Below are 10,108 nucleotides of genomic sequence, written 5' to 3'. Positions count from 1 at the left end.
AGCCTATTTTTTTCATTGTTTCTATGAAAGCCACTCTACTAAAATAAATCATTTGTTTCAAAGACAATGAGGTTATTGAAGATTCAATGAACCATTTCTAAAATAATCTACGCACCTTAACTGAAATTGGTAGCAGAAAAAAGGTACGACCCAGGAACTTCGACTTCTGGACTGGAATTGTTTTAGATGAAAAGTTTGGCAACAGTGTTTCCTAAACTACTTTGATATGAGGTTCTTCCCCAGGACCTTCCTCAGAACCCCCACCATTTCCTTGTTGCTCAGGCTGTAGATGAGGGAGTTCAACATGGGAGCGAGGATGGTGTAGAACATGAAGAGACCTTGGTCCAGCTCTGGGATGTGGAAGGAGCCAGGTGTCATGTAGACCACTATGCCTGGCCCCAGGTAGAGACTCACCACAGTCAAGTGGGAAGAGCATGAGGCCAGGGCTTTGTTTCTCCCCTTAGGAGAGTTCATTCTGAGAACAGTGAGGAAGATGCAAATGTAGGAAGCCTTTATGAGGCTAAAGATGATGAGAAGAAATGCAATACTTACCACAGACACCACAATCCCATAATCTGAAGTGTCCTCACAGGATAACTTAAGGGTGGCAGACATCTTGCATAAGTGATTGATCTCTTTCAGTCTACAGAAAGGGAAATGCATGGTGTAGATGGTTTGAATAAGTGAATTCAGAGCATCCCCAGCCCATGATACCACTGCCATTAGCAAGCAAACCTTAGGGTTCATGATGATTGGGTAGCACAGTGGGTTACAAATGGCCACAAATTGGTCATAGGACTTAAGAGTTAAGAGGAGACACTCAGCACCACCAAAAGTCAGGCAGAAGAACATCTGGACTCCACAGCCAATGTGACAGATGCTGTGCTTTCCTAAGGAAAGACTGATGACCATCTTAGGAACAGCGTTGGAGATGTAGACCAAATTGATGAGGGAGAGATGGCTGAGTAAGTAGTACATGGGAGTGTGGAGGCATAAGTCCACCCAGATCAGAAAAATGAAAACAGAGTTCCATGACAGCAATTATATAGATCAGAAGGATGAGGCAGACCAGAAGGCTGACATGTTAAAACCCAGGGAAGAGACCCAAGAGGATGAAATCTATGGTTGATGTTCCATTATCTCTCTCCATATCTCTGCTCATCTGTACAGCTAGTGGTGGTGGGAGGAAAACATAAGTTATCTTTTAAATCTTATGACAAATTATGAGCCTTTAATTTTACTTAAGACTTTTTTTCTTTTCCATTTTTTTCACATCTTAGCTGTCCCAAGTGACATTTTAAACATCTTGAGGTTTTCAAATCTTAAACATGTTGTTTGATAAATATTATATACTGATAATTTTACTCCACTATTTAAAAGTTGCTTTGTGTCTACACAACTATAGTATTCACTCAAGAATATTTGGAATTTCCTGGGTCAATAAATTTCCATATTTTTCTGTCTTGATTTTGTTTCTGACTTGTTAATGGGAACATTTCCCTAAATGTGTCATGTAGGTCCTCTTCTCTGCCTCTATTATGTCCCTTGTCTATCGTTTATAGCTGAAAGACCAGCTACATATTTTGTGGGACTCAGTGCAAAACGAAAATAAGGAGCAACTAGTTCAAAATTATTAAGCCTTTCAAGACAGTTATAGTTAAGAATTAAACCAAGTGTGGTGGCCTTCTAAGAATGTGGCCCTGTGCTATTGTACATCACAAACCAATGAAATTGATCCTGGTTCCATGGGTTCAAGCTATCTTCATAATGTGGACAAGGTTAATATCAACATACTGTTTTCTCTGGCCTCTTCTGAGCTCATTTGTATATTTCCAACAACTTGATACACTTTCACCAGATATCCTGCTATCACTTTCAATTCAAGGTGTCCAAAATTGAACTCAGATACCCTCTCTTACTATTTTATTATTTTTTCCATCACCACTCCATTACCAAGACCATTCAGGATTATAATCTTGAGGCTACCTTTGTTGTCCTTTCTTCTATATTCAATCAGTTATCCTCTTGAGACAAGTTTGCACTTTCCGTGTGTCTCAAACACAACTTCTACTTTTCACAGTTATTATTTCCATCCATTTTAAGCTCCTGCCTGTCCTCACTATTCAGTCTCCTTCTCCTTCAAACCAGAATCATCTTAAAACATCACTCAAATTTGGTGATGTGGTCAGTTCAACTTTTGAAATATTCTCCATTTACTATTGAATTTAACTCAACACTCTTTATATTGGCATTCAAATATTTAACAAATACTTCAACTAACTTATATGGCTATTTTTTTTTTTTTTGCATTACAATGAATGGTTTTCCCGTAACAAATTAAACCATTATCTCCTGAAACATCACAATACTTTTCTATCTCCATGCCTATAACTCATACAGTTTCTATGACATTTAAGACACTCTCTCTCCAATACAATCCATATAAAATTCTACCCATCGTTTAATTTTCTAAATACATATCAACATCTTTCTGAAGCCCTCCCCAACCTGTATAACCCCCCTGCCAAATCAAAAAGTGATTTCCCCTTTCTCTAAATTCTAATAACACATATTTACTGTCTCTTACTAATGGCACTTAGCAGACTTTTCCTGCTCTTATAAATATTTGGTTCCCCTTGGAATAAAACCTTGTCAATTTATATATTTATTTTTTAGCCCCCAATTGTGCACCCTCAATAAAATTTTATACAATGGATCATAGAATGGATGAATGGACTTAAAAAATGTTGGAGTGTAGATATTGCAAGACTCATATCCTTATTATACCATTTTTGCAAAAATTACTCATCAGAATAAAGGAATTATTTATTTACTTGACAAATTCAATCCTCAAGGACTATGTTTGCCTTCTGTTAGAGATATTAAAACTCTAGAGCTAAAATATTTTATAGGGGAAAAAAGAATCAGAAGATAATGAGAATGAGGATAAGGAGAAAGAGAAGGAGATTGAAACGGAGATGAAGGAGGTGGAATAACAAAAGAAAGAGGAAAAAAGAAGTTTAAAAATGTAAAGGAGAAGAAGGAAGAGGAAATAATGTCAACTGAAACGATGCCTGATTTTATTCATGCCCGTATGAGCAGTTGACATTAATAGTAATAAAACACTATTTATGGACCACTTTGAAAGCTTCTAAAGACTAGGGCCCTACATGCAAGCCCCAACTCAGCCATCTATGTCTCATAATTGAAATTTCATGCATCATAGAATGCTTAAAATGATTGGAAATTTTCCAGAAAATGACAAACCTTAGGCAGTTGTTCCAGAAAATGATTACCATTTAATCTTATGCAAGTCCAGCCAATCTTTTTCTTGTAAGTACTGAAGCTTCCAAAAGTCTTTATAGTGCACTTTCACTGTTCTCACAAGAAGACCCCAGCAACTCTCTCTAAGGAACAAAGATGCACATATGTAATTTGATATTGTCTGAGTTAATACAGCTCTTTCACTGGTTTACAGGCTTGGCCTTGAGGCCGTGTGTGAATCTATAACAAATTGAGAGTTAAATATGACCTGAGGGAGGTGGTAGGGGAAGGAGGAGGCTAAATGAGATATTTTATAAAAGGAGGCAAAAACCCTCCATGCTGGAGACGAGGTGAGTGGCTTGGGACCTAACTGCAAATGTCCTGTGAGAGTTCTGTCCTTTTACTTTAATTAACAAGATCTTCAACTTCCCCAAACAGCTACCTATTCCCACAGGACTGTGGAAGATGCTTGATATACTGCTTCCTTTGGGACTCCAAACATGTTGTCGTCTTCAAGATTCTCTGGGGTTTTTTCCTTGCTGATGAGTGAAAGACCCATGAATTTCCTTAATACACTGTGAAGTTAGTTGTGTGAAAAATCATGGTTTTAACCCCAAAATAATTACCTGTAAGTATAATAAAATGTACATCTCAACTATATACTCATAAGAGTGAATATTCCAGGAAGTGAGTTAGAATTAAATCGAATTCTTTAGGAGTAATAAGACCCATTTATCCAAAAACATACCAAAAATTTGCATTTGGATAGACCTTAGGCATCAGTCTCAGTGGATTCGAAACTGAACCAATGGCCTTTCCCTGTAAACTCACTCCTCATCTTTCTACACCCATAATATAATCTTTGGGACAGACGCCACCATCAGTGCTACTGATCAAGTCACAAAACTGGAAATCACATTTTTAAATTTAACAACTTAATTGAAATATTATTGATATACAATAAATAAACTTTACATATTTAAAATGTACTATCTGATAAGTCTTGACGTAAGTATATCCCATAAAACCTTTACCGCAATCAAAGTAGTGAGCATATATACTGTCCAAAAAGTTTTCCTCATGTCCCTTTGTTATTACTCTTTCCTGCCGTTGTCTGTCCCAGCTCCTCAACCAATCACTGAACTACTTTCTAAAAGTAAAGGCTAGTTTTCATTTTCCAGAATTTTAAATAAATGGAATCAAAGATCATGTTCTCTATTTTGTTTGACTTCTTTCATTCAGCATACTTATTTTGAGATTCATCCATTCTGTTGCAAGTGTCAAAAATTCGTTCTTTTTTATTGCTGAGTGGTGTGCCACTGCATGAATATACAGTTTTATTTATCCATTTACCTATTCATGGACATTTGGGTTGTTTCAGTTTGGAGCTATTACAAATAAAGCTGTTATTAACATTCATGTGCAAGTTTTTGGATTCTGGATCATATGCAGGTGCGTATTTAACATCATAAGAAACTACCACTGTTTTCAAAAGCAGTTGTACAGTTTTACATTCCCATCAGCAATGTATGAAAGTTCCAGTTTCTCCACATTCTCTTCAATACTTGGTATGATCAATCTTTCTAGCTTTAGCCATTCTAGTAGATGTACACTGATGTCTCTATGGTTTTAATTCGCATTTTCCGAATGACAAATGATGTCGTCATCTGTATGTCTTTTTAGATGAAATGTCTGTTTAAATCTTTTGCCAATTTTTCTTGTTTTAGTTTTTTTTTTTTAGGCTTTATGTCTATGATCCATTTTGAGTTTTTTTGTATGTGTTGCAAGATACAGATGAAAGTTCTTTTTTTTTTAATACCACATAAGGAATTTTTTGGGTTTTTTCTACTTCTTTTTTGAGTTTTTTGGTCTGTTTTCCTTTTTTTCCCCCATACTCAGGAAGACTCCAAACCAAATCAAACCCATTGTCATAAAATTGATTCCAAGTCCATAGCAACCCTATAGGGTTTCCAAGGCTGTAAATCTCTATGGAAGCAGGCTGCCACATCTTTCTCCCATGGAGCCACTGGTGGTTTTGTACCACCAACGTTTCTGTTGCCATCAAACGCTTTAACTACTGAGCCAGTATGGCTCCTTCAAAAAAACTCTTAAATAATAATGCTTACAAATCCAGTTTATTTCACAAAAATTGTAAGAATATACATCATAGTCAAAGCCTGGCTCAAACAAATGGGTCCAGAGAGACCAGGCTGCAACTCCAATTGTTTTTCTTATAAAAGTCATTCAGGATGGTCCTGTTTTGTCTTGGATTAAGAGTCACTGGCAGATTCTGGAAAGATGATGGCGTAAACAGATCATCATTCTGACCCTTCCCTAGTCTACAAAAAAATGGTACTGAGCCTTGAGGGACTCATAATTGGTGAGCAGAGGACAGTAACAGGGAACTGCACATGGACAAGAGTCAATGAGTCAATGATGACTCCCATACAGTAGGAAAATCACTTCTCTCACTGTCTCTGCTCCTCCCCACAGTCACACAGGCTGTCAGCTGTTGTGAACTGAGGAAGCAGCCCCAGAAAACGGCCTTGATTGCCTAGTCATCAACCCCTCTGCCTGACCAGAGAGACAGAACCAAGGTTTCTGCTCTAAAATCAACAAGGCAGGCCTCTGTGGGGGCCAGTTATGAATGTAAAAACACATCACCCACCCGGTAACTGTTGGCTGCCAGATTGCTTCGAATTCCTATAAAAAGCCCCCAGCAGTGGAGCTTGCTCCAATAATCAGCATTCTGCTAGCCTCATACCAAGGGCCCCTAATATCAATAAGACAGATCTCCCTGAAGATAAGTTTGGTCTGCTTCTCTCCCTTCTGATCAGCACTGAGAACTGCTGACAGAAGCTGCTCCGAGCTAAGAATCAGACACCTTGAGTGTAGCCTGCTCCCATAGCCAACTTACTATGGCAGTAGCTCTGAAATTAAGGCAGACCTCCCTGGGGGTCTGTTCTTAGCATGCCATCCCCTCCCTGCCAAGTAGCTGTCACCTGCTGGACTAATAGAAATTGTTATGGATGGACCACTGCAGTGGAGCAAGCAGGAGAGTCACTTAAGTGGAGTATGCTTCCCCAGTAAACATAAGGCTGCCGGGGCTACGAAAGCAACAAGAGAGATCCCTTGGAGGTCTGTCTTAGGAGTACCAGCCCCTTCTCCTCCTGATGTGGAGAAAAGTCAGCCTGTGCTTCCCCTGAGTGCTAGCTCAAATATGAACTACTTCCACAGAGCAAGAAAGGAAGCCTTGGGCAAAACCTGAGGGCAACACCTAGCCCCACGGGGGGCTCCTTGGGTGTGGGCTTTCTAACTTGAAAAATAGTTGCAGAAACAGAGCAAGAGAGGGGTGATAACCAGAGATAGAAGACTTCTCTTCAGTGGACAGATTAATCAGTGTGTATTCTCTGGTGTGTATAATGAAAGTAAAAAATTGAGATCTGGAACTTTCAAACCCTAATTAAAACAGAGAGGGAGAAGGAGCTATCACAGAGAGGGAGAGGAAGGAGTAAACAAGGTCCAAATGCTCTGCCCACCTGAGAGTTTCTTGCAGAAAGTAGTGCAGGTATAAATACCAAATACTGGATAGAACTGAGGAAGTTAACATCTGGAAAATACCAATGCCCCAACAAAAATTCACAAGACATGCAAAGATGAAAGAAACAATGGTCCATTGACATGAACAATAGGAACCATATCTATGGAATCCTGAATAATGAACAAAATAGAAGAATATAATTCAACAATGTTAGGCATAATCAAAGAACTAAAGGAAAACATAGACAAAAATCTAAAAAGAAAAATAAGGAAAATAATTTATGAACAAAGAGAAACACTCTAAAAAGAAACCAAACAGAAACATTGAAATAACTGAAATAAGAAACAAAATGGAAGGATATAACAACAAATTTGATCGGGCAGAAGAAAGAATCAACAAATCAGTGGATGAGATAGTCAAAATTATGGAAGCTAAGAGCAACAAGAACAGAGGCTCAAGACTGCTGAGCACGGTTTAATGGAATTATAGAACAACATCAAGATACTTAATATACATACCATGGGAATTCCAGAAGTAGATGAGAGAGAAAAAAGAAGAAAAAGAATACTTGAAGAAAAATGATAGAAAATTTCCTGAATCTGTCAAAGGACATGAATCTACAAATCCAAGAAGCTCAAAGAATTTCAAATAGGATAAACTCAGAAAGATCTACAGCTAGACACAATCCAGCTCTCAAAAAGTAAGACAAAGAGAAACTCCTGAAAGCAGCATGAAAGCAGCCAACAGTCACATAAAAAGGATCTCCAATAAGATTAAGTGCTGACATGGAAGCTCCACAGACACTTCCAAACTCCCTGAGGGACAGAATTGCTGTTCGGAGTGCTGTGGGGACCATGGTCTTGGGAAACTTCTAGCTCAATTGGCATAATAGAGTTTATGGGGTCTTAAAAGCATCTGGGGTCTTAAAAGCTTGTGAGCAGCCATCTAAGATACTCCACTGGCCTCACACCTTTGGAAGCAAAGGAGAATGAAGAGAACAGGACACAAGGAAAGATTAGTCCAAAGGACTAATGTACCACAGCTACCATGGCCTCCACCAGACTGAGTCTAGTACAGCTAGATGGTGCCCAGCTACCACCACTGACAGCTCTGACAGGGATCACAACAGATGGTCCTGGACAGAGCTGGGGAAAAATGTACAACAAAATTCTAGTTCACAAATAAAGACTAGACTTACTGTTCTGACAGAGACTGAAGAAACCCCAAGTGTATGGCCCCCAGACACCCTTTTAGTTCAGTGGTGAAGTCACTCCAAATGTTCACTATTCAGACAGGGGTTGGACAGCCCCATAAAACAAAACAGGACTAATGAGGCACAGCAGTCCAGGGACAAGGACTAGAAGGCAGGAGGGGACAGGAAAGCTGTAACAGGGAACCCAAGGTTGAGAAAGGACAGTGTTGACATGTCATGAGGTTGATGACCATTGTCATAGGGCAATATGTGTACTAACACTTTAAGGAGAAACTATTTGTTCTGTAAACCTTCATCTAAAGTACAAAAAAAAAAAAAAGAATTATCTATGAGAGACCAAACTGACAACAGCAACTCAAAAGATTTGATAGGAAGCCTAGGCGACAGCGAGTTGAAGATAATGGTGATGGAATAATTTGGAAAAGGATAGTGAGAATAGCAGCACACCTGGAAGAACTTAATTGATGTCAATGAATTGTACATGTAGAAATTTTTGAAATGGTGTATCTTTGGCTATGTATATTTTCACCAAAAAAAAAAAGGTCCTCCAAGGTCAAGAAGGGAGAGTGTTGACATGTTGTGGGGTTGTTAACCAATGTCATAAAACAATATGCGTACTGACAGTTTAATGAGAAACTATTTGTTCTGTAAACCTTCACCTGAAGTACAATAAAAAAAAGAAAAAAAATTATAACATTGACCTTCTATCAGTGAACATCTGAGAACAAATACATCAGCAAATTATGTGCTACAGCATTGTATGTAGTAAATATAACTAACAATAAGACATACAAAAAAGAACAAAATAGAAGATCGTTAAGTGTGGTACACTGTAACTTGTATATGTTGTAAGCTGGAGACTACCTGTAACTCAAAGCCATACTTAAAAATAAAGATCTTCTATAAAGGTAATTGCGTGGACTAATAGAAGGTCTAGTAATAAGGTAATTATGTTTGATAACTTTAATTGTTCTGTCCTTCAAGCATTTTAATGGCAAATGTATGAACAATAAGGATGAAATTATTTTACACGGCACATGAAGTATAAAGATGTAGTCAGTGATAATAACAAAATGGGCAGGGGAGCTTATAGGTATAAAATTTCTTGAATGTCACTGAATTTAAGTTGATATCAACTTACTCTAGGATTTTATAAATGCAAGATGTCAAATGTAATATCCATGGTAAACATCAGGAAAATATATACACATAAGGAAAGGAGCAAGGAATAAAAATGCTTACTATAAAAAACCAACAAAACACAAAGCAATTAGTATTAAAAAACGAAAAATAAAAAAGAAACAAGACACGCAAACACACACAGGCACATGGACACACACACAAAAACAAATAACTAATGGGCAGAAGTAAGTATTTTCTTATTGGTAATTCCAGCGAATGTAAATGGATTAAATGATCCAATCAAAAGGGAAAGACTAGCAGAATAAATTAAAAAAAAAGTGATCCAACTATATGCTGTTTACAAGAGACACATCATAGACCCAAGGACACAAATAGGTTGTAAGTGAAAGAACAGAAAAAGATAATCCATGAAAATAATAACCGAAAGGGAGCTGGGGTGGCAATCTTAATATTAGACAAAATAGGCTTTAAGACAAAATGTGCTGAAAGAGACAGAGTTGGACAGTACTTAGTGATAGGTCAATTCATAAAGAAGATTTAACAATTATAAATATATATGCACTGAACTTCAGAGCACCTAAGTATGAAAAACAGATACTGGTAGAATTGAAGGGAGAAATAGCACTACAATAATAGTTGAAGACTTTAATACACCACTTTCAGTAATGAACAGAACATCTGGAAAGAAGATCAACAAGGAAACAGAGGACATGAATGACACTATGAACCAACTAGACATAACAGACATATACAGAAAACTGTACCCAACAATAGTGCAATATACATTCTACTCCAGTTCACATGGATCATTTTATAGGAAATATCACATGTTAGATAACAAAGCAAGACTTGATAAATTTAAAAATATTGAAATCATACAAAGTACTTTCTCTGACCACAACAGAATGAAACTAGAAATTTAAAAAAAATTAAATAAACTGAAAAAT

The 10,108-nt window shown here is 37.5% G+C and overlaps 1 pseudogene; it reads right to left on the bottom strand.

Annotated features, from left to right (window-relative positions):
* Positions 1-216: 216 nt before the first annotated feature.
* LOC105756838 (olfactory receptor 2T27-like) lies at positions 217-1,162 on the bottom strand (annotated as a pseudogene).
* Positions 1,163-10,108: the final 8,946 nt, after the last annotated feature.

Source organism: Trichechus manatus, unplaced genomic scaffold (genome assembly GCF_000243295.1).
Source record: "Trichechus manatus latirostris isolate Lorelei unplaced genomic scaffold, TriManLat1.0 scaffold00181, whole genome shotgun sequence".
Taxonomy (NCBI): domain Eukaryota; kingdom Metazoa; phylum Chordata; class Mammalia; order Sirenia; family Trichechidae; genus Trichechus; species Trichechus manatus.
The sequence above is the reverse complement of the archived record's forward strand: the minus strand, read 5'-3'. Positions and strand labels throughout refer to the sequence as shown.